The sequence below is a fragment of the Ovis canadensis genome, chromosome Y, assembly GCF_042477335.2.
Source record: "Ovis canadensis isolate MfBH-ARS-UI-01 breed Bighorn chromosome Y, ARS-UI_OviCan_v2, whole genome shotgun sequence".
Classification (NCBI taxonomy): Eukaryota; Metazoa; Chordata; class Mammalia; order Artiodactyla; family Bovidae; genus Ovis; species Ovis canadensis.
In genome coordinates this window covers 8784926-8810516 of record NC_091271.1, presented here as the reverse complement: position 1 = coordinate 8810516, position 25591 = coordinate 8784926, and the positions used below count along the sequence as shown (strand labels likewise).

General features: G+C 46.7%; 1 pseudogene; it reads left to right on the top strand.

The window, feature by feature from the left end:
- The first annotated feature begins 2080 nt into the window (after window positions 1-2080).
- On the top strand, window positions 2081-25466 carry LOC138431274 (MYND-type zinc finger-containing chromatin reader ZMYND8-like; annotated as a pseudogene).
- The last annotated feature ends 125 nt before the right edge of the window (window positions 25467-25591 follow it).

Here is a 25591-nt window from a genome sequence, read left to right as displayed (position 1 = left end):
CTCCTTCTTCTTTTACTCTTTTTTCCCCTCTTTCATGCCATCTGTTCACTTTGTAAGATGCCTCTCCAGTAAAATTGAATGAATATTCTTTGCCCTCAAAAGGAGTTGTGCATTCAGCCATTCTCCTTGCAAGCATCTTCAGTCCTAGCCCTGAGAGGCTCTCTGAAAGGCCCCCGATCAGCATGTGCACACACACCAGACAAACACATGCATGAACACATGCACCCTTGGTTCAGGGTTTTTAGAGCCATTTCTTTACTGACAAGGATGCTGTCCCAGTGTGCTCTGAAAGCTCACTTTTGGAATCTCCCTGGTCGCCAACCCCAAGTGTATCCTTGGGGCAGGGCCTTCCTTATCTTCCCTCGTTATGGTGATGAATGAAGCTGGAGCGATTTGTGGCTCCAGTCTTCTATGAGTGGGTTGGGTGTGGCTTTGGGGTGACTACCTGTGGCCCTTTAAAAGGGTAAATCTCTGGCGTGTGGTATTATGAGCATCCCCCCTTCTTGGGTGCTGGGCAGAGTGCAAGGGTCATGTTAAGGGGGAGAACGAAGGCTATGGAGGAGCCCTGCAGTCCAGCACGCAGTCTGTATCTTGGTCTTTGTACCAGGTTGGTGTTTGGAGGTGACTTTCTGGGTGGGGGTAGCAAAGAGATGGAAGAAACAGGTAGTGAGCTCATAGCCAGTGGACCTAGCTCAGAGATGGCTCATCTTTGTCCTTGATGGATCCTTGAGGGATCCCACATCCTTCCTGACCTGCTTTCAGGGATCAGTCAGAGGAACTTGGCACACCTTATCAGACCCCAAGTGCATTCAGGTCTATTGGAGGGGATGTCAGGATGAAAGCCCATGCTTCCTGCCTTCAGAGTCTCTCACTGTTTTCTGGGCCTTTGCTGCTTTCACCATTTTGTCCCCTTTTTATGTTTTGGGGGTCACTAGATGGACGTGAATCTGAGTGAACTACGGGAGTTGGTGATGGACAGGGAGGCCTGGTGTGCTGCTATTCATGGTGTCGCAAAGAGTTGGACACAGCTGAGCAACTGAACTGAACTGAGAGGCAATGGCATCCCAGTCCAGTACTCTTGTCTGGCAAGCCCCATGGACGGAGGAGCCTGGTAGGCTGCAGTCCATGGGGTTGCTATGAGTCGGACACGACTGAGCTACTTCACTTTCACTTTTCACTTTCATGCATTGGAGGAAGGAAATGGCAACCCACTCCAGTGTTCTTGCCTGGAGAATCCCAGGGACGGTGGAGCCTGGTGGGCTGCCGTCTATGGGGTTGCACAGAGTCGGACACGACTGAAGTGACTTAGGAGCAGCAGCAGCAGAGGCAGCAGCAGAGGATGTGCAGAAGAAATTCAAGAAATGCATGCTCATGGATCCTTGGGATTCTGGGCCAGCTTGGTCAAACAAGGATCCACAGCAGACATGCGGGGGTTGGGGTGGTGGTAGGGGCAGGCAGGGCTTTTGGACCTGAGTCATTAAGTAGAGGCCTTTGCCCATGGCTGGTTTGAAGAGGAGTTGACATCTTTCCTGAGCAGGAAGACACAGTTTCCTGTCCAAGGCTAATCGGTCCCCATTCCTCAGATAGATACCAGGAGCCAAAGGGAGGTACAGCACACCAGCTGGAGTGTGTGCCTGTCTTCTATTTACCCTTTCTTTAAATATTTATTTGGTTAGGCAGGGTCTTATTTGTGAGACGTGGGATGTTTGACCATCAATGGGGGCATGCGAACTCTTAGCCACGGCCTGTTGAATCTAGTTCCCTGACTAGAGATCAAACCGGGGTCCCCTGCTTTGGGAGTATGGAGTCTTAACATCTGTACCACCAGGGAAATTCCTATTTTCCCTTTCTTTCTATATTGAGCTTCAGACCAGGTTGACGAAGAACAAAGTCTCTGGGTAAATGAGCTGAGGCCCATCTTTTATCAGCATATTCTCTGCGAGGCTCAGCACTGCTCTAGGTTACAAACCCATGCTGATCTGGGCCTGAAATTCAAAGCAAAGTGGCCCGACTCAGTATCACTTTTTTAGCTGTTGTTGAGGTTGAAAATAGTGTAATCTTTGACTTTGTAGGATCCACAATGATGCTGAGCTTCATGGAAACCAACCATCTGGCTGGTGTAGTGCGTTTTCCACATTGAACCCAGGCTATAGTTCAGTAGAAACCTGCTAAATGTTCTCTCAGCCTCTTATGTCCAAGTCAGCCCAGGCAGTCGAGTAGATAATATTGTTGGGATAAACAATAGAGGTATTTAAAGTTTTCCTCCTGAACACAAGAATGAGTTACTAATTGCACCAGCCCTGAGATCCAGAAATTAAACTCAATTTGGTTTTTAGAATCTTTCCATTTGAGTCCTGGAGGAGGTGGATATCATTCACTCCTGATCCTGCTGAGCTGTTCGTGGTTCTTACCCTTTTATGGTTTTCTCTTCCGTGATCCCACCCAGGGTAACCATTGTTCTAGAATGAAGACAATACAGAGTTGATGGGGGTTTCCTCTTTTCATACTTGTAGGGTATCGGATTATTTACCTACAGATGGATGAGACCCACTACCAGGAGCAGAAAACATAAATGGGTTAAATGAAATTCTTGTTAGGAAAGAGATTTTCCCATTTTTGCTTGTAAATGTAGGAAACTCCTGCTGTTTTATTGTTTTCCTTTTGCTTGAGGCATGGAAATGGGTGACTTTCCTCTGGACTCAATTACAAATAGAAAAACAGTTGGATGTGCTGCAGTCATGGGATCTCAAGGAGTTGGACACTACTGAGCAACTGAAATGAACTGAACTGAAAATGTTCAGTTAAATGTTAAATGAGTTTTAACAACTCCTGTGTAGCTTTTGCTTCCATGCCTCCCATTCTCTGTGTCTCGGTGTGTTATATATGCGGGCAAGATTGAGCTCTGGATAAATCAGAAATTCATGTAGTCTGGTTCCATGTCATCTTCGAATGTCAGTAAATGACGCTCTCCCGGCAAGTTCCATTTGTTCCCTGTAGTCAGCTGCAACTTAAGTCTACTGCTAACCCCACCAGGCCAGTGTGATGCCATGTACATTCCTTTTTATTCCAGCAGTGAGCATGGAAAATATTTGTGGAGTTTTAGTCCTGCTCTTTATTCTGTGACTACACCACATGCTGGGTTTTTTTGTTTGTTTGTTTGTTTGTTTGTTTTTTAGGTTTATCTGTTCATTTGCTTAGGCATACATGAAATCTCAGCAGATGTTTATATGCCTGTGCAACATAGCAATTCAAGGGATTCTGAGAAATCAGATAGTAGTTGAAATGACTCTATGAGTGATGAGGAGCAGAGGTCCAAGAAAGCCAGAAGATGCTGAAGAAAAGAGGGGGCTCAGATGTACAAAAAGCCATGTGCTGTCAAGAAAAAAGGCCAAATTGCTGAACCCAGTGGAGATGGAAGAGGAGCTGAAAGCGTGTCACCAGCCAGTGAGAAAGTGGACCCAAGAGCAGTCTAGGAGAAGATGAGCCCCCAGCTTGAGAATGACTTTTCAGACAAAGCAAAACCCTTGCCTCATTCCACAAAGGATACGCTGAAGGGAAAAGGTGAAGTGGAATCCCCAACAGTGCATTTGGGCCTGGACTCCGATTCAAAGAGTGGACTTGACATAGATTCAGGAAAACACCATTCTGCATAGGGGGGTCAGAAATCTAGGAAGGAAGTCAGAGAACCATCTCCCAAGGAGGAGGGTGAGTGACTGTACCAGTTTCTGGTCTCTTGATTTGGTCTGAGGATGTCACCTTGCCATTTGTACTGTTGCATGTCATGTCACCCTCTGACATCAGAAAGTGTGGCACAACAAAGCTTGGATTAGCTCCTGGTCACGTAGCTAGTTACTGAGCAGGACAAGGACTTAAGCTGGGCCTGCCCACCTTTTACCTTTTTGATACCCAATGTGGTTGACCTTGAGCACCGGAAAAGAAGTCTGTTAGAAAGGAACAGTTGCTTCTAGCAGTCAAGTCATTTTGAACCTAAGCAGTTTCTTTTTCCAGTATGTTCACAAATATACCTAAAATGTTTGTCAATGTTAAGACACTGGACAAGACTGACACTGATGAAAGTGTTCAGGTCAAAGACCTTGATGAATTTATTCTACCTTACCTCCCCTCACACTGCCCAGGCATCTCAAAATACATTTTCTTACTAGACTATAAGCCCCTTCGGGTCGGTGGGACCAGACTGCTGAGTTCTTCTTTAGGCCTCTAGAAATCCAAGGGGCATTGCATGATATGCACCTGTGCCTGTGGTCTGCCATATTTGCATGTAACTCACATGGGCCTGATGTCTCGCAACCTTGGCGCTATTGACTTTTTATTCTAGATAATTCTTTGTCCTGTGTATTGAAGGACGTTTAGCAATATCTCTGGCCTTTACCAACTGGATATCAGTAGCATCTACCCAGTGGTGTCCTGCAAAATTGTCTTGACAAAGCGAAATCACCCCTAGCTGTGAACTGCTGCCTGAGTCTTAGCAGTTTCCCCTTTGCTGCTGTTAGGGACTGAATCAGCAGTGGCTACTCTCAAACCTGCCACACCCCAGGCATGCAGGCAGACCCCCCACAGAACATAGGAATATTTGAAGTATATTTGGCCCATTGGCGAAGCAGTCAGCGAATTTCTCAGCTGGCTTGGCAAGTGGGAGATGGTATGCCCAAGAAAGATAAGAATTAATTAAGGACCCAAAGGGACATGGCTTAAGGACAAATTGGAGATTATAGCTATAAAACCTGTTGTACTTTGTGAGTTACATACAGGGATAGCCAGGTTTCATTATGTGGCTCAGTGGTAAAGACTCCATCTGCCAATGCAGGAGACACGAATTTGATCCTTGGATCAGCAAGATCTCCTGGAGAAGGAAATGGTAACCTACTCCAGTGGTGTTGCCTGGAGAATTCCGTGGACAGAGGAGTCTGGTGGGCTTTATAGTCCCTGGGGTCACCAAAGAGTTGGACACGACTTAGTGACTAAACAGACAACACACAGCTTTTGACAGGAGCTATCATCTCAGTTTTGTGTTCCCTGGGGCTTTCCTAGTCTGTCTGCTTACAGCAGGAAGGGGGATGGGTTTCAAGCATTTTTTCCTGTGTTTGCATCATTGTGAACTGTTCTGGAACCTCAGTTCAGCAGTTCATTGAAAGAGGATGGAATATCTCTCAATGACACGGGGGAGCAAGAGAGAGAGGCAGTTGAGTCAGTCAGGAAGGATGGATCACCACCCCATCCCTTAAAATTATGAATAGCATCTGAAACATCCAACTCTGTGTGGATTGGGGTTTGAGGGACCACATCTGATGTTGTAGAAAGCAACAGGGGTGGCATTTATTCCATGAAGTTTGTGGAATTGTTGTGTCCCAAAGGCAATGGCAACCCACTCCAGTACTCTTGCCTGGAAAATCCCCTGGATGGAGGAGCCTGGTAGGCTGCATTCCTGGGGCCACTAGGAGTTGGGCATGACTGAGTGACTTCACTTTCACTTTCATGCATTGGAAAAGGAAATGGCTACCCACTCCAGGAGTCTTGCCTGGAGAATCCCAGAGACGGAGTAGCCTGGTGGGCTGCTGTCTATGGGGCCCCACAGAGTCGGGCACGAATGATACAACTTAGCAGCAGCAGCAGCCCCTGACAGTGTTCCTATGAATGATACATTTATACTATTCCTCTCTTTCTGAAATAGATATTTTGTTTGGTGGTTGTTTTCACCCCTTCCAGAAAGGATTTGTGATATACTGATAGAATGGAAATCAAGACAGTGAGAAAGATGAAAATAGAATAGTGAGAGATGTTTTTTAGTATGTGCTTAGAGAAAATGTAAAAGTTCACAGACTCTCTCCTCTGGAAACTAACTTGAAAGATTAAAGCTGTCTTTAATGTTTTCAGAAAGGGTAGGTTTACATATCTGTGTCTGTCTCTGTTTGGAAAGAAACCCCCTTACCCTTGATTTTGAGAAACTTATGATGGAGTGTCCTCCTTACCTAAAATAGAAAACCGAAGAAGCTGCTTCATGTGAAGATCAGTGGCCAGCATAGGACGGGAAAGTAATGAAGAGGGTTCTGGTGGTGAAATGGATCAACAGGGAGACACAAATAAACCTGAAATAATTTCAAAACTAAATAAGAAGCATCTAGCATGTGTCTGCATATTTTTGGGGCAGGTCCTCAGAACAAACACTTCAGCTGCATGTAGGATTCTCAGTTTACCGTGTGGGAATTACCAGTCCATGGAGATTTGTAGAGGGGGTTAAGTCATATGTTGAGGTTGTGCCAGGGGATGCAGTTTTTCCTGTGGGGTGGGAGTTGGGGAGGATGGAGAAAGAAGATGAGGGGCTCATCAATTGTGTTTCTGGCAGTTTTATAAGGGAAATGTGGATATTCATGGAAAGGGTCTGGTGAACAATGGCCAGAGATTGAAAGAAGGGAATGCAATTTTGTTGGAAGGTGGTGCCCCAGGTATCTTCTCTGTTGCATATCATCAGACTTTAAGAGTACATAATCAGGAGAAAGCCTTAACATTCAACTCAATATGAACCTAGAAGGCCATATGTATAAGAGTGTGTATATGAGTACATGGTCAGCTTTGCTGAGATCCGCTTTCTAGAGCTAGATTTCCAGGTAACATTTTAGGGAATGGGGGAATAAGGTATACGGAAGAGGGCTGTGGCCTAGGGAGAAAGTGAAGGGTGGGAAGGCCGTGAGAATATTAGTTTCTGACAAAAATGACCAGGGAAAAGATAAATTGCCAGGGAACAGATAAATGAAGGAAAACACATCCTATCATAGATGTTTGAGCTCATGTGAACTTTGTTATTTTTTTTCCAGGAACTCAGTTTAAGTACAAAGTGTGCAGGGGCAGAAGTGAGAGGAATGAGGATGTTACGGCCAACCTACCCAACTATGTGCTCTGTGTTCCATGCTGCTGCTGTTGCTGCTGCTATGATGCAGTGGTTAATAACTCTTTTTCCAGGAAGGCTTAACCTCTTTGCCCAAGGCCCTCTATCTGGCCAAGATGTAGAAATAACATTTTTATCACAAACCCTCTGGTGACAGTGTCTCTTCCTTGCTGAATGGCTCAGCACAGAATGTTTTCAACCACAACGGGCCTGTCCTTTATCTAGGGCTATATCACTACTTTGTTCAAGGGCCAATGGGAACTCCTGGAGCATATGGAGCTCACTGAGGGACTGATCAGCACTTAGGGTGGTCCTTCTGAAGTAGATGACTGCTTTCCAGAATTGCATCCACCTCTGGATTGGGCAAAGGACAGACTGGCACAAATGGGGTAGGGAGAGTTCAACATCTGTCCCTCCAGTGTTGGCCTCTCATCCCAGATACCACGGTTCCAATGTGGACATGCCTGAGGGTGATGACCCACATGAAGTTCTGTCCTGCATGAAGTTCTCACTCTACAACTTTTCTCCTTGAAGCAGCATCTCTTTTGAGGGCAAAGGATAAATACTGAACATGAAAGTTCATGGTTTATGGAATTCCCTTCTACATGCCCTGAATGAGATCTCCTGCTCAGGGCCAGCTTTTCCATTTGAATATCTACACCCCAGTTTGCCCCTTCTACAGAGAAGCATCTATAGCTCTAGAAGGCAAGGCTTGGCCTTCTCTGGGTGATTTCTGAACAACCAGCCCAGGAGACACTGGAAACATGTTTTCTTACTTTTTTAATCTATAAACTTCAATGAACCCTGGAGACCCTGTCAGGCTGGTACCTGTCATTCTCAGCGCTAGTTCAAAACAAAGCAAAGCTGAAACTATGGTGTAATAACTCTGCAGCGGGTGTGAGATTGTATATTGGGGCATGGATTTCAGGACTGGGCTTATTCTAGGGACTGCACGACATTTATCCACATTCAGAAGTTTTAGCAAGGCATTGCAAAGAAGTTAAAGATAAAAACAGTTTAGGACAATGTCCCTGAATGCCTAATATTTCCTACCAGTGCTTCAGGACCAGGGGTGGTGGCTTTAGCTCTAACCTGTCCTTGAGTGAAGAGTGTAGAGATAGTCATGAATCAGTTAGTAAACTGAACTGCCCTGGATGGTCATTATCTGGAAACTTGCCATGACTTGTGTCCCAGTCTCTTTATGGCTTTCACTTGGGCCCTAAAGTCTAAGTGCTATTAGATTTGAGGGCACACTTGACTGTGTTGTGTAGGGTATTTTTCCACTGAATATCAATGCCTGTGAAACTTTGCAGATTAGTGATGAATTCATGAGCATTCTGGCTCAATCATCCTGAGCTGCATTTGCTTCCTGTTCCCTGGATGTGTTCATGTTTTCTCTGTATAGAATGAAGACTGGATGTCTCCATTGTGTTTGCCCATGAATGTGAGTTGATGTTTCTTCCTGTGGGTCTGCCTATGCCTCCTGTCTTCTTTCATGATGCACACATGCTTTACCATTAGGCACAGCCCTGCTGCCATAGCTGTCTGAGTTCCTGCCCGTCCCTATTCAACACACATGCATTGTGTTGCTCACATTCACTCATTTTTTAAAACGTTTGTTGATCTTTGTTAGATTGCATGTGAATTCCTGGATCAAGTGCTTCCAACATCTTGAATTGGACTTTTTTTCAAGAGTTCCATGATATTTGTGCACAGCAAAGAATGTTTACAGCAGGAATAGGTAACAGTGATCCACATGTGGAAACAAGAATACCCATCAGTTCAGTTCAGTTCAGTTCAGTCGCTCAGTCGTGTCCGACTCTTTGCAACCACATGAATCGCAGCACACCAGGCCTCCCTGTCCATCACCATCCCCCGGAGTTCACACAGACTCATGTCCATCGAGTTCGTGATGCCATCCAGCCATCTCAGTAATGCCCGATGGGCAAGAATATCACTTGCTGAAGTGAGAATATTGATTAGTATCACAGAGGGCAAAGATGTTGCAGGAATGCATCTGTCAGGAAATTTTTTATCTATCAGGAAAGATTTGGGGTTGACTGGTTAAGTGTTCTATAAACACTGCTGCAGGATTGAAATACACTGACTTTTACACCTACCAATGTATTCTTGCCTTGATCATTAAACTGATATTACCCATGCAGAATTTTTTCATGATTTTCAGTAAATTATCACCCAAGTGATAGGAATTGGGTCTTGCCTTTCTGTAAAGAGAAAGTTGTTAGGGAATTCTTGTTCCAGGGAAAAGGGGTGCATGAGCAATTTCAAGTTCAAAGCCCCTTGCTATTTCTGTGTCATTTCTGGGAGGAAAGAGCAGGGAATGGAATCACACCAACCTGATTGGCACTGTGAACCAGTCCAAGGTGACAGAAATAGAGAACACAGGCATATGTCACTCAACTGTCCACAGTGAGGACTTCGAACCCTGCTAACCTCTTTGCATGTCAATCACCCTTATGAGCAAGTACCATTCACCATCCAGGATATATCATAGAAGTAGAAGAGGGCACTGACTTGATCAGGTAGTGAGTGATAAAAATTAACTGGGACAAAAAACAGGGGTGCTTCCAAAATCCATAATACTGGACAAGTAAACCAATGTTCCCCCATGTGTGAAAGTTTCGTTTCAGAATTGTGTGTGTGTGTGTGTGTGCACGCACACATGTGCACTGGAGAAAATCTGCGTGTGAGCTCTCTGAACTGGCCTGGCTGGGAGATGGAAGAATGGACACTGAACACATGAAAGAGCTTGTGTAAGGTACAAAGATCTTGGGGCAGCCAAAGTACTGACATCCTGGCAAATGGCCCAGGGATCTCACCAATGGAGCAAGCTGTACGTGTTAACAGGCATGTAAGTGTAAACATGGATCCCTAAGCAGAAAGGTGAGGCAGGCAAAAAGCACCTGGGGGAAGTTCAGGAGGATGCCAAGGATCAGAGAAACAAAGTGGGCCAGATTCCCAGGCACAGAAGAGAGGTTATGCACAGCCCCTAAGACACCTGGCTTTTGTTTTGAATACAGTTATCCATATTGCATCTTTTATGCAGAGCACAAAATATTATCTATTGTCTGGTGGGTCAGCTGCTATAGAATCTGTCTGCAATGTGGGAGACCTGGGTTTGATCCCAGGGCACGGAAAATCCCCTGGAGAAGGGAAAGTCCATCCTCTCAAAAGTCCACCCCTGCCAGTATTCTGGCCTGGAGAATTCCACGGATTGTATAGTCTGTGGGGTCACAAAGAGTCGGACATGACTGAGTGACTCCACCTCACTTGAGTTTTTTTTAATATTTGAAATGTATTTTTAATATTAAGACAACAGAGAATTATTAAACACTTGCTTCAACATCCACTAGATCATGAAAAAAGCAAGAGAATTCCAGAAAAAATCATCTATTTCTGCTTTATTGACTATGCCAAAGCCTTTGACTGTGTGGATTACAATAAACTGTGGAAAATTCTTCAAGAGATGGGAATACCAGACCACCTGACCTGCCTCTTGAGAAATCTGTATGCAGGTCAGAAGCAACAGTTAGAACTGGACATGGAACAACAGACTGGTTCCAAATAGGAAAAGGAGTACATCAAAGCTGTATACTGTCACCCTGCTTATTTAACTTCTATTCAGAATACCTTATGAGAAATGCTGGAATGGAAGAAACACAAGCTGGAATCAAGATTGCCAGCAGAAATATCAATAACCTCAGATATGCAGATGACACCACCCTTAATGCAGAGAGTGAAGAGGAACTAAAAAGCCTCTTGATGAAAGTGAAAGAGGAGAGCGAAATAGTTGGCTTAAAGCTCAACATTCAGAAAATGAAGATCATGACATCCGGTCCCATCACTTCATGGGAAATAGATGGGGAAACAGTGGAAACAATGTCAGACTTTATACTTTTGGGCTCCAAAATCACTGCAGATGGTGATTGCAGCCATGAAATTAAAAGATGCTTACTCCTTGGAAGAAAGGTTATGAGCAACCTAGATAGTATATTCAAAAGTAGAGACACTACTGTGCCAACTAAGGTCCATCTAGTCAAGGCTATGGTTTTTCCAGTAGTCATGTATGGATGTGAGAATTGGACTATGAAGAAGGCTGAACACTGAAGAGTTGATGCTTTTGAACTGTGGTGTTGGAGAAGACTCTTGAGAGTCCCTTGGACTGCAAGGAGATCCAAGCAGTCCATTCTGAAGGAGATCAACCCTGGGATTCGTTTGGAAGGAATGATGCTAAAGCTGAAACTCCAGTACTTTGGCCACCTAAGGCGAAGAGTTGACTCATTGGGAAAGACCCTGATGCTGGGAGGGATTTAGGGCAGGAGGAGAAGGGGACGACAGAGAATGAGATGGCTGGATGGCATCACGGACTCGATGGACACGAATCTGAGTGAACTCTGAGAGTTGGTGATGGACAGGGAAGCCTGCCGTGCTGCAATTCATGTGGTCGCAAAGAGTCGAACATGACTGAGCGACTGAACTGAACTGAGCTGAACTGAACTTTACTGAACTGAATCATCCAAAAAAGGCAAGGCCAAAGAATGCTCAAACTACCGCACAATTGCACTCACTCATATGCCATTAAAGTAATGCTCAAAATTCTCCAAGCCAGGCTTCAGCAATACATGAATCATGAACTTCCTGATGTTCAAGCTGGTGTTAGAAAAGGCAGAGGAACCAGAGATCAAATTGCCAACATTCGCTGGATTATTGAAAAGGCAAGGGAGTTCCAGAAAAACATCTATTTCTGCTTTATTGTCTATGCCAAAGCCTTTGACTGTGTGGATCACAATAAAGTGTGGAAAATTCTGAAAGAGATGGGAAGACCAGACCATCTAACCTGCCTCTTGAGTAATCTGTATGCATGTCAGGAAGCAACAGTTAGAACTGGACATGGAACAACAGACTGGTTCCAAATAGGAAAAGGAGTACATGAAGGCTGTATATTGTCACCCTGCTTATTTAACTTCTATTTAGAATACATTATGAGAAATGCTGGACTGGAAGAAGCACAAGCTGGAATCAAGATTGCTGGGAGAAATATCAATAATCTCAGATATGCAGATGACACCACCCTTATGGCAGAGAGTGAAGAGGAACTAAAAAGCCTATTGATGAAAGTGAAAGAGGAGAGTGAAAAAGTTGGCTTAAAGCTCAACATTCAGGAAATGAAGATCATGACATCCGGTCCCATCACTTCATGGGAAATAGATGGGGAAACAGTAGAAATAGTGTCAGACTTTATTTTGGGGGGCTCCAAAATCACTGCAGATGGTGACTGTAGCGATGAAATTTAAAGACGCTTACTCCTTGGAAGGAAAGTTATGAGCAACCTAGATAGTATATTCAAAAGTAGAGACATTACTGTGCCAACTAAGTTCTGTCTAGTCAAGGCTATGATTTTTCCAGTAGTCGTGAATGGATGTGAGAGTCGGACTGTGAAGAAGGCTGAGCACCGAAGAATTGATGCTTTTGAACTGTGGTGTTGGAGAAGACTCTTGAGAGTCCCTTGGACTACAAGGAGATCCAACCAATCCATTCTGAAGGAGATCAGCCATGGGATTCCTTTGGAAGTAATGATGCTAAAGCTGAAACTCCAGTTCTTTGACCACCTCATGTGAAGAGTTGACTGATTGGAAAAGACCCTGTTGCTGGGAGGGACTGGGGGCAGGAGGAGAAGGGTACGACAGAGGATGAGATGGCTGGATGGCATCACTGACTCGATGAATGTGAATCTGAGTGAACTCGGGGGTTGGTGATGGACAGGGAGGCCTGGCATGCTGCGATTCATGGGGTTGCAAAGAGTCAGACACGACTGAGCGACTGAACTGAACTGAACTAAAACTAAACTGAACAGTTATATGCACTCTAAATAACATGTTCATGGTATTCCAGTCCCTTAGTGCTCACAAGTCTTAGATTTAGGATCAGAAAGCTTATCAAGTTATTTTATATATATTTCTTATCCCATTTTTCAGCTTTTCTTGGAAGTTTGAAATAGTGTTTCTTTGCAGCCCAAGTTTATCTCTTTACATATCAATGGTGGAGTTTTGAAACTGTTTTTGAATCTCAGAATAATTTCAAATATTTCCATTTTTATGTTAAAATCTACTTAGATTTCTCTCTCTCTTTTTACTTTATTTTACTTTACAATACTGTATTGGTTTTGCCTTACATCAACATGAATCCACCACAGGTGTACATGAGTTCCCAATCCTGAACCCCCCTCCCACCTCCCTCCCCACACCATCACTCTTTCCCTCCCTGTACCAGCCCCAAGCATCCTATATCCTGCATCAAACCTGGACAAGTGATTCATTTCTTACATGATATACGTTTCAATGCCTTTCTCCCAAATCATCCCACCCTCTCTCTCTCCCACAGAGACCAAAAGTCTGTTCTATACATCTGTGTCTCTTTTGCTGTCTCGCATACAGGGCTGTCATTACCATCTTTCTAAATTCCATATATATGTGTTAGTATTGTAAGGCCAGACCCCGGGGGCCAGAGGGGCTGCCCCTCCACTCCCTCCCGCTGGCAGGGGAAGTCCCTAATGGAAGGAGCCTCCCAGATCCCGGGGACCAATGACAGCACACTTCACCAGCTAAAGCCGCCCCACCCCAGCCACGTAGAAGGACCTATCCACCCAACCTATCTGGTGACCTATCTGAGTCCCCAGCCATTAACCTGACCATCCCTCGCAATGAACGTATATAAGCCACCTCCAACATGGTCTGGGCAGACTTCCTCAACCTGCCCCGTTCCGGTCTGGGAACCCCACCCAGGAGCGCTTCACCATTAAAAAGCCTGTTAGACACTCTTTTCAGTATCCTGGTCATCTTTACCTAACATTTGGTGCCCAATATGGAGCCTGAGGCAAGGGGCCATCCCGCGATGAGTGGGATTTGCGGCCTCCTCAGGTCTGAACCGCGCCGGACCAGGTCACCCCATCACCCCTCTGGGACCATTCAACCATCTGGCAGGATATGGGGTAAGTTCCACTGGTCAGGTTCTGGGTGTTGTTGCTCCCATGGTGATTATGCCTAGGGTTTCTCGGTCCTTTTAAATTGCGGACGCGTCCGTACTCCTCCGCAGGCCAGGCCTGCTATTCCTTGGCGCCAGTCATCTCGGAGATGTCCTACTTGGCTGAGTGGCCTTCTCCTCACTGGGTTAGTGGCCCATTCAGGGACGCCTGACCAGACCACTACCAGCCCTGCTAACGATTGGTCTAGGACCTTCATTTCATACTCGCCATGGGGACGGATGCCTCCAGGGCTGACCAACCCTGATCTACACCGCTAAAATGTTTACTCGCCAACCTCAGAACTCTACATATCTCTGGAAAAATTCTCTCCAAATGCCTAACTTTCCTTTGTTCTGAAGCATGGCCCCAATATTCTTTAGATAATGGCTCACAACGGCTGCCAATCAGAACTTTTGATTTTAATGTCCTCCGTGACTTAGGTAATTACTGCCAGAGGACGGGAAAATGGTTTGAGGTACCCTGTGTACAGGCTTTCTGGCTGTTGTGCTCCTGTCCCATCCTATATACCCACTGTTCCCCTTCTGAAACTCTCCTAACCATGGCCCTTCCTAGCCCTACACCAACTCCCCCTCTATCGCCCTCAGCAACTTCCTCCATATCCACTCCTCCCCCATCATCCTCACAGCCCAGCCATCCTGTGACTATGCCTCCCGCTGCTCCCTTGGCTCTGCCTCTATATCCACCACTTCCTTTGTGCTCTGCTTCACCAAACTCCCCCACATCAACTCCCCCTCTAGCGCTCTCACCAACTTCCTCTATATCCAGCCCTTCCCCATCATCCTCACAGCCCAGCCCTCCTGTGACTATGCCTCCCGCTGCTCCCTCAGCTCCACCTCTATATCCACCCCTTCATCCATGCCCACCCCTTTCTGACTCACCGATCAGCTCACACACAAGTTCCCAGACCGCTCCCAATCTACCACAAGCTCCCCTGCTTCCTCTCCACCAGGCGGCTGGCCTGAAGGGTCTCGCCCATGTCCATGTGCCTTTTTCACTCCAATATCTCGCCCATATTTAACAACGTCTAGGCTCCTATTTGGCCAACTCCTCTAACCACATCAAAAACTTCACCAGCTGCCTCAGTATTATGCCCTCATCTGGCAGGAGGTATTTGCCATTCTGGGGTCCACCACTACCCTAGAGGAGAGAAAGCCTATTTGGGCTGTGACAAAAGTGGTGGATGGCCCAAAATATCTAGCTAACCCAGCAGACCCAGCCTAGCCACCTGGAGCAGCTGCTATTCCAGACGTAGACCCAGACTGGGACTATCAGGAGGGACAAGGAGGAAGAGCCGACATTCAATACATGGCAAAATGCCTATTGGAGGGAACGGAGACCACTTCCCTCAAAGCAATAAACCTACTTGAACTAGATGAAATAACCCAGGGCCCTGATGAGTACCCAGCAGCCTTTCTTAACAGGCTGACAGAGGCTCTCACCACCTATACCTGGATTGCCCCAGATTCTCTGGCAGGGGTTACTACCACAGCCAACCGTTTTATATTCCAGTCAGCTTCAGACAACAGAAGAAAACTATCCAAGGTTGAGGATGGGCCTCAGACCCCCCTCCAAGACCTGGTAAAATGGCCTTTAAGGTTTTAACGCCCGAGAGGAAGCCACTGAAGCCAACCCCAAGGCAAAGCTTAAACAAAAAGCTGAACTACAGGCTAACCTCCAGGCTAACCTCCTTGGGAGACACACCCAGGCATAGTAGCAGCCCTGTGGCTGGCCATGGGACACAAGCTGGGTCCTCAGAAGCCACCACCAGGAGCCTGCTTCAAATGCAGTCAGGAGGGCCACTGGGCCTGCCAATGCCCAAACCCCCAGCTCCCGACAAACCATGCCCTCGTTGCAAACAACTGGGACACTGGGCAAGTGATTTTCACCAGGTGACTGAGGCCGCAGCCTTAATGGGCCGAGTTCTGGGCTCCCAAAAAGACATTTCCTCCCTGCACCCCACCTTGGAACTTCTCTCCTTTGATGAAGATTGATGGCGCCCAGACTCTGGCACCCCCATAACCCAAGCCGAGCCCAGGATAATGCTTCAAGTGGTGGGTAAGTCTATCAATTTCTTGATAGATACAGGGGCTACTTATTCGATCCTTCCCTCCTTCGAGGGCGCCTTGCATCCTTCGCAGGTTTCAGTGGTGGGTATAGATGGTACGTGTTCAAGACCCTTGCAGACTGAGCCACAGCCCTGTCAGCTTGACCACTTCTTGTTCACACACTCTTTTCTGATAATCCCTTCATGCCCCACTCCCCTGCTGGGGCGGGACATTTTAGCTAAGCTTAGGGCCACAATTCACCTACCTCTCTCATTTTCCCAATCTCTCACCTTGCCCCTACTCCTCCTCTGCTCCCCTGAGTCTCCAGTTGTTGACCCTAACACTGAAATCCCTCTGGTAACAACCCATCACACCCATCCTGATTAAACTACGTGATCCTTCCCACTTACCAAACAACCCTCAATTCCCCATCTCTCAGACTCACCTATGTGGTCTTAAACCAATCATAGCCCATCTCTTAGGCCAGGGCCTCCTAGCCCCCACGACCTCGCCCTACAATACCCCCATTCTCCCAGTATGGAAAGCTGCTGGCGGCTACCGACTGGTCTGGGACCTTCGACTGATGAACGAGGCCATGATCCCTGCCCATCCAATTGTCCCCAATCCCTATACCTTACTTTGTGACATCCCTAGCAGTACAACTCACTTTACAGTCACAGAACTCAAAGATGCCTTTTTCACTATTCCCTTGCACCCAGACTGCCAATTCCTCTTTGCTTTCACATGGACAGATCCAGAAACCTGACAGTCCTCCCAGCTAACATGGACAGTCCTCCCCCAAGGGTTTAGAGAGAGCCCCCATTTTTTTCGCCAGGCTCTGGCCCAGGATCCCGCTACATGCCCTTTGGCCCCCAGTGTCCTCTTACAGTATGTGGATGACCTTCTGCTCTGCAGCCCCTCACAAGCTCTCTCTCAGACACGTACCACTATTCTTAACTTCCTGAGCTCTAAAGGATACCGAGCATCTCAACAAAAGGCCCAACTCACCCAGACCTCTGTAACTTTCCTAGGTCTAAAGATTATCCCAACAACTAAAGCTCTGACTACTGACAGACTCAGACTTCTCCAAGACCTCTGCCCCCTTCCACTGGGGAACAAATCTTATCCTTTTTGGTGTTAACAGGATTCTTCCAGCACTGGGTGCCCAACTATGCTTCACTGGCTAAACCCCTCTATACAGCCACAAAAGACACCCCTATTAGACCACTATCTTCAAAAACAGAGGTCAAAAAAGCATTCTACAACCTCCGCTCAGCTTTATTGTCGTCTTCCCCACTGTTCCTGCCCAATCCCAACCTCCCCTAATACCTATACACTGATGAAAAAGTGGCATAATTTTTATAGCCCTCATACAGCCTGCAGGCCCTGAAATGCTGCCAATGACATTTATCTCCAAACAGTTAGACCCCAATGCTCAGAGATGGTTCCCCTGCCTATGTGCCCTGGCGGCAGCAGCTTCTCTATATGCAAATGCAAAAAAGAGAGAGGAAATTCCTCACCACCCAGGGATCACCCATCTCTAATGCCCCTCTAATTGCCAACCTCCTGGAGGCAATCTCACAGCCCACTCAGGTAGCCATCCTGCACTACAAAGGACATCAGACGACTCATGACACGGTTTCCCTAGACAACAATGAGGCTGACCAGATGGCCAGACAGATAGCCTTACAACAGGGGCCTCTGCCTATACTATTTCTTAAGACCTCCCTTATACCTAACTACTCAAAGGCCAAAATGGAGGCCCTCTTCTCACAGGAGGGCACTTCCAAACACCCCTCGGGATGGATCACACTCCATGACAAACTAGTCTTTCCTGAAAGACAGACAATGTCCATTATCACCCTGATCCATGACCCTTTACATATTGGGCCCCACACACTTTTGACCTTCCTTAGCCCTCTCTTTCCCCCATTACACCTCCGACCTACCATTCAGGCAGTCCATCATCGTTGCCTAATCTGTGCCAAGACCTCTCCTCAAGGAGGACTCAGGCCACCACAAGAAACTCACCAGCTGAGGGGACACCTGCAGGGACAGGATTGGCAGATAGACTTTACTCACATGCCTAGACATCACACCTTCTGGTATATGCTGGCCTCGGTCATCAGGCAAGATAAAATGAGCTAACAGCATCCTGAAGGCTCATCTGACCAGGTTAATGACAGAACTTCATCTCTCCTGGGTTGATCTCCTTCCAGCAGCCCTGACCCACATATGGACAACTCCTCATGTCAAGACGGGTTTGACACCCTTTGAACTGCCATACGGCAGGCCATATCTGCTGACTAAACTTCTGGATCCCCCAACCCCCTTCTAGAGATTTAACTTGTCCTATTTCACTCTCCTGAGGTCCCTACTTAGAAAACACGCTGACCATGTCCTCCCTCAACCTGTCAGAGACCATGCCCAAGCAATCCCATCCCCTGCTTTGGCACCAGGAGATCAGGTTCTCCTAAAAATGCTGATGCCTCAACCCCTTCAACCCCAGTGGACTGGGCCTTTCAAGGTGGTCCTCACCACCCCTACAGCAGCCAAACTGTGGGGACATGAGCCATGGTATCACATCACATGGCTCAAGCGGGCTCCACTACACAGCTACCTTCTCCCAAACCCCTGGAGACTTATACACCTCTAAAATCTTGGGACCTACTAAGATCACCATTACTAAGACATCCTTGCCTCCCGCCACTGACACGCCCCATCCAATGCTTGTCTGGCCTCATCTGCTGTGGCTATTGCCAATTGCAACTCTGGCTATACTCTTTGCCATTAGACTGGCTGTCACAGCCCCCCAGGACTGGCCGCTCATACGTTGACTTTTGCTGGCCCTTGCTTACCTTATTATCTGTTCACTATTCCTGGGATGCTACTCCATTGGGACAGCCTGACCTGGCCATATGTCTCTCACCCTGGCCTGCCTTGAAGACTTTATCTTGGCTCTACTAACCGGACCTTTGGCTGGCTACCCCAGTCACCAACTGTGACTCTTTCTTTCAGGCAACTTCTGATCTACACTTGCAGGAGAACTTCTTCCTTTTACAGAATCTCAAATTGACTTCTTCACTTTTATCACTCTCCTAATATTATAGCTTAACATGCTCTTGCCACTATTCCTCCTGGCCATGATAATACGGGCGGGGCAACCTATGCCCTGCCCCCGGGGCTGCACCAAACAAGACTGCTGGGGCACTGGGTTCACAGCCTACACTTATGTCCACCGAGACCATCATGTCTCACCCGCCCAGCCATGCTTCCATGGGGGTAAATGGTATTGGACGGCCAAGAGCCTTGAAACAGCCGAATCAAGCTCAGCCTCTAACTGCTAAAAAGCTAGAGACAAAGATCTCTGTTTTACCATGAAAACTCACTACAGAATGACAGAGACAGGAACAAATCCAACATAAGGTCCAAGAGGACCTCATAAAGTTGGCAACTGAAGCCTCTGATCCACACCATGATCCCAACAAACTCCTAGACCAGGTTCATCAGGCACTCAAACCCCTAGATTTTTCACCCCAAATTTTCACCAGCCTCAGTGACACCTATCAGACCCTGACTGAAACCTCACCAAACCTCTCATGATGGCTCTATCTTCCCTTGAGACCCCAACCATTCCTCGTTCAACCGATCCCCAGCAAATGGATAGAGGCCCAAAATCTCACTCGAAATGTCACTGAAGTAACCTTGCCAATGGGGCCCTTGACCACTGAGATACTGTACCTTCCAGCCAATGCCTCTTGTATCCTGGCCAACCACACCTCATTACCACAGTGGCCTGTGACAGCTTAAGACGAGACCCTCTATCCCCAAACCCTCTGATATGTGGAAAACCCGGGATATTCTTTCTCTGTAATCAAACCTCCTTATTACAATGTTTCCCACCCAACTGGACTCAGCCTTACACCCCAGTCTTCCTTACTCCCTACCTGACCATTCTGACACCGCAGGCAATGGAAGACCAGATCCAGCCAAACCCGCTGCCACCGGAGGACATTGGCTGCAACTCCCCTGCTCCTCAGGGGAGGTCTATTCACAGCCTTAGGACTGGGGGCAGGAGGATTGGGATCAGCCACACACTCCTACTATAAGCTGTCTGCAGACCTCAGTTGAGACCCTAGTGGCATTATAGACCCAGATAACCTCTCTGACAGCAGTGGCTCTCCAAAATTGAAGGGCCCTAGACCTGCTAATAGCTGAAAAAGGGGAACCTGTCAGTTCCTAAGGTCAGACTCTTGTGTTTTTGTTAATGTCTCAGGGATAGTTCAGAACAAGGTCCGAGAGCTGATAGAGAACATCAGACTTAAACAGGCCAAGTCAGGAGGCATCAGTTTCTTGGGATGGTGGAAGTGGTCTAGGGAAAAATGGCTTCTCCCACTTCTCGGACCCCTCATAGCCTTGTTCCTCATCCTGTCAACAGGACCTTGTGCCTTTCAGATCATACTCTGGAGGGTCAGGGAGATGGCCAGAGGGCTACTGGACAGATGTTGATGGTGGCCACATACTCCAAATTCCCGTCCAGAGACCCTGAGGCCCCCTAAAGGTCACCAGGATCTGGCCATGACCCTCAGCCCCAGCGGCACCCCAGTTCAGCAGGAAGTAGCCAGGAGCAATAATGGCACCCCTTATCCTATAAAAAGGGTCAAAATCTAAGGCCGGGCCCAGGGGCCCATTATGGGCCAGCCCTCCTCTCCCTCCTGCCGACGGGGGAAGTCCCTAATGGAAGGAGACTCCCAGATCCTGGGGACCAACTTCAGCACACTTCACCAGCTAAAGCCGTCCCGCCCCAGCCATGTAGAAGGACCTATCAGCCCGAGACACCTAGGCCTGGCGACCTATCTGAACCCATGTCCATTAACCTGACCATCCCTCGCAACGAATGTATATAAGTCGCCTCCAACATGGTCTGGGCACAGACTTCCTCAACCTGCCTCGTTCAGGTCCAGGAACCCTGCCCGGGAGTGCTTCACCATCAAAAAGCCTGTTAGACACTCTTTTCGGTGTCCTGGTCATCTTACATAACAAGTATATTGTATTGATGTTTTTCTTTCTGGCTTACTTCACTCTATAATCGGCTCCAGTTTCATCCACCTCATTAGAACTGATTCAAATGTATTCTTTTCAATGGCTGAGTAATACTCCATTGTGCACATGTACCACAGCTTTCTTGTCCATCTGCTGACAGACATCTAGGTTGCTTCCATGTCCTGGCTATTATAAACAGTGCTGCAGTGAATACTGGGGTACACTTGTCTCTTTCAATTCTGGTTTCCTCGGTGTGTATGCCCAGAAGTGGGATTTCTGGGTCATAAGGCAGTTCTATTTCCAGTTTTTTAAAGGAAACTCCACACTGTTCTCCATAGTGGCTGTACTAGTTTGCATTCCCATCAACAGTGTAAGAGGGGTCCCTTTTCTCCACACCCTCTCCAGCATTTATTGTTTGTAGCCTTTTGGATCGTAGCTGTTCTGACTGGTGTGAATGGCACAAAGACAGAAATATAGATCAGTGGAACAAAATAGAAAGCCCAGAGATAAATCCACACACCTATGGACAACTTATCTTCACTTTAGTTTATAAAGAGGCATCTCTGTCAGCTCTACCTCCTCCTGGCTCACTAAGGGAGGGCGACCCTAGACTAGGCGACTCTAGTCCTTGAAGAAGAACGATGACTGTGAAAAATTACAGGGGTGTGATTTTTGACTGTTGTCATGATATGGAGGTCACTACACATGGGGGAGAAGGCAATGGCACCCCACTCCAGTGCTCTTGCAAAACCCCATGGACAGAGGAGACTGGTAGCCTGCAGTCCATGGGGTCGCTAAGAGTCAGATACGACTGAGCAATTTCATTTTCAGTTTTCACTTTCATGCATTGCAGAAAAAATGACAACACACTCCAATGTTCTTGCCTGGAGAGTCCCAATCCCTCTCCAGCCTGCCGTCCACACTCATAGCCCAGTTCCTTCAGGTAGATACATTCTGAAAGGCAGTGTTAATCAAACTCTAGTCACTTATATTCATTTTTTTTCTCATTCCCAACCTGCTGGTACAATTACTGCCATAATATATGTTTTATCTAGAGCAGCAGCTCTTTAAAGAAAAATTGATTTCAATTTTGGAATTAAACTTGACTACAAGACTTTAGGTAAAACAGTATTTTGTGCTCTGCATAAAAGATGCACGATAGATAACTGCAGTCAAAACAAAAGCAATGCTTCTAAATTCTCCATAAATACCATTGTGCTGGGGATGGTTCTATCCTTGGTGTGGAGTTCCCTTGAGTGTTACATGTCAAGGTGCCAGGCCGTGCTGAGACTATTCTGGAAGGAATTAGAAGAGATGAAACACAATAAATTCCATTCTCGGTGATTCATTGTTATTCAGTGCTTTGGCCATTGGGAGGCCGTCTGATTCCTGTAGGTTTCCTGGCCAAAGAAAGTGTTCCTGTTAATGTCCAGATAGACTTTGGCTAAGTCTTTCTCAAATTGCTTAGTGAACTCTAACTTTGTAAAACAAGGTACTTGCAAGATTCTGTTCATCCACTGGTTCATCGACTAGCAGGTGGGAAACTCCAGGCCAGGGACTGGGTCATGTTGGCCTCAGTCACTCAGAGGCCTTGGCAAGTATCTCAAATGTGAGGAAGCATGTTACCCAAGGAGGCTGATGTTTTAAGCTAGAACATGCTGCAGAATTGGCCTACACATATAAAGTGAGAATGTGCTAATTATCAGGGAGGTCCTTGGCATGGTATCCTGGGATGGTGACTTAGAGCTCACTTGCCTGGAGACCCTGCAGTTCAGCCTGAGTCTCGTCTACTTTCTGTTTTGCTTTTTCATGTGTTGGCTTCAGTTGCAGGTAAAGCTCCACCATCCACAACAGCGGGCAGCCAGTCTCCCCTGGAAATGCTGGTACTCAACCACTCATCCTCCCAAACTCCCAGGGCTGGGGTAATGGCCACCACTGTCACCACCTGCACAGCCACCATCACTACTGCCAGCACCACGAGAAACCCGGTGAAAAAGCAGAGGCCACTTTTGCCTAAAGGAGACTGCCCCGGCCATGCAGCAGGTTGTGTTTAACTCATCAGGGAAGTTTCAAACGCCCTCCTGAGAGGGCACATGGAGAAGATGCAGTGTCGGCAGCAGCAGCAGCAGAGCCAGCAGCAGCCTCAGTCTTCCCAGGGGACAAGATATCAGAATAGACAGTCTGTGAAAGGTACCAAGCCTCCTCGCTCTGTTCTCCATGGCACCCTCTACTTTTTAGCCACATGGACAGGAGAAAAATAATCCTTGTTTTCCTTATTAAGTACCACTTGATTGCCTGGCCACTGTATCCTGGAAGCCTGACAATTCCATTTGGCATTTTTTTAAAAGTATTTTGCAACTTGCTTTTATACTTTTATTTTTTCTTGTTAATCGTATAAACGCTATACAGACGTCTTCTTAAAATGGGTGAAATGGATGCCTAGAGACAGAAAAATCTGTTGTCTTTATTGACTTTCTATTTCACTCTCTACCCATTCTCAGAGGTATCATTAACCATAAGATGTTTTTCTAATTCATATATGCATATATATTTATCTATATAAATATACACACACACACACTCCCTGTTTCCATTGGGCGGATGTGAAATATTCCACAGCTTATTAATAAAGTATTCACCTGATACACATTAGGTTGCTTCCAGTTTTCACCTGTTGTAAGCAGTGCTACAATAAATCCCTTCGCATAAGTTTCCCTGTGCATCCCCATGAACACCTGGGTACTATTTTTGAAAGAGTACAGTATGAGAAGTGGATGGTAAAGGATACCTTAATAACTAGGGATTAGCACCCACCACGCAATACAAGAAGAGCAAGCATCAAGAACCGTTGCCGAAATGCAAAATGACAGCTCCCAGCTGGAGTCTTTTTCTGGGCTGACAAAAGTGGAACAAAGTGATGATCTGATGGGGGCTAGTTTGTCTGGTTCTCATGAGGGCTGATACTGGTCTTGTCTCATGGGGAAACCTGCATTGAGATCCTTCATTATTGGGCTCTTGGATCGAAACTCTCACATACTGAGTTTACTATCGGGAGGAGAACTGGTAAGAGTTGCAGGAGGCTGTGAAGTGAAAGAGTAGCCAGAGATGGAACTTGCCCCCAGTGAAACTCTTCAAAGATTGGGGTGGAGAAAGACTCAAAGATTGAACACAGAGTATGGGATTACAGCCGGATTGATCCTGCTGTCTGAAGTGTTGCTAGGGCAGAACTGGGTCTGGGATCTTTCAGGTTGGGATGGGCAGTTCCAGGCTCCTGAATTCACAGCCCTTACGTTTAATGAGCCTTCCAGGTTACTTGGGAGCTGGCAAGAAGGATGATGATATGGTTGATGATGGTTCCTAATTCCAAGAAGGATTGATGATATGGTTCCTAATTCCCAGATTGTCCTGTTAAGGATAAACAATACTGACCACTAGTTGAAGTTGTTAGGATAGATTTTAATCTGCTATTTACTATTGCAGTAGGGCAAAATGTCCAGCATGAAATGAAGTCAACTCCAATGTGTACACAGGGGGCTGAGGTTTTAAGGGGGGAATTTGGGAATATGGAGGGGAATCATGGGAACCCTATAGAGTCAGAAAATGACATTTTACACAAAGTGGGAAGGGGGTGGTGGTTCATGTGAAATATCTGGGTTTGGTAACTCTGTAACATCTTAAAGGTAGGCTTCTGCCCATCCATAGAGACTGGGCAATGAGACCTCTCCTTAGGTGTTGACTGAAGCAAATAGGCAATTCTATTGGCAGCCTTGAGTTTTCTTAGTTTTAAAGGGGTGGTGGTCATCCTAGGATGCAGCCTTGAGCTGTTGGAAACTGTATTAGTCCTTTAACACCCAGTCGGAGGCTTTTTTGAAAAAAGGCTCCGTGGAGTTTTGCTCAAGTTTGGCCAATGAGAGAAGTGTTGAAAGCAGGGAAACTCGAAGAGTGTGGATTGGGCCCCGCTCCCACCACAGTTTCCAGCTGGGACAGCCTTCCCCAGGAAGTGGGGTGACCATGAAACTTCGCTTTCCCAGCTGTCCAGCAGAAAGAGATCACACAGAACCCACCCACCTCCACCATCACCCTGGTGATGAGCAACTTTTTGTTGCCCCTGGTCACCAGCTCAGGATCCATGAGCACCCTTGCATCTTCGGTTAGCCCGCCCCTCACCACTGCTTCAGCTGATGTCGCTGCAGACACCGCCAAGTACACTAGCAATGTGAGTGCCAGTGGTTGCATAGGGGAGGGCCAGCCTTGGATCTTTCCAGGAATTAAAGGGCACCGGGAAGTGGTGGAGTCCCTCCCCAACTTACCTGTCCTCTTGGCATGTTCCTTGTTAGGGATGTGGTGGGCAGGCTTGCCTGCTCTGTGTTCACTTGGCACACTCTTCAATTAGGTTCTGTCGTCTGTCTTTTGAAATTTATTTTCTTGAAGTATAGATGATGTACAATGTTGTATTAATTTCTACTGTATAAGAAAATGATTCAGTTATATACACGTATACTTTTTCATATTCCTTTCCATTACGGTTTATCACAGGAT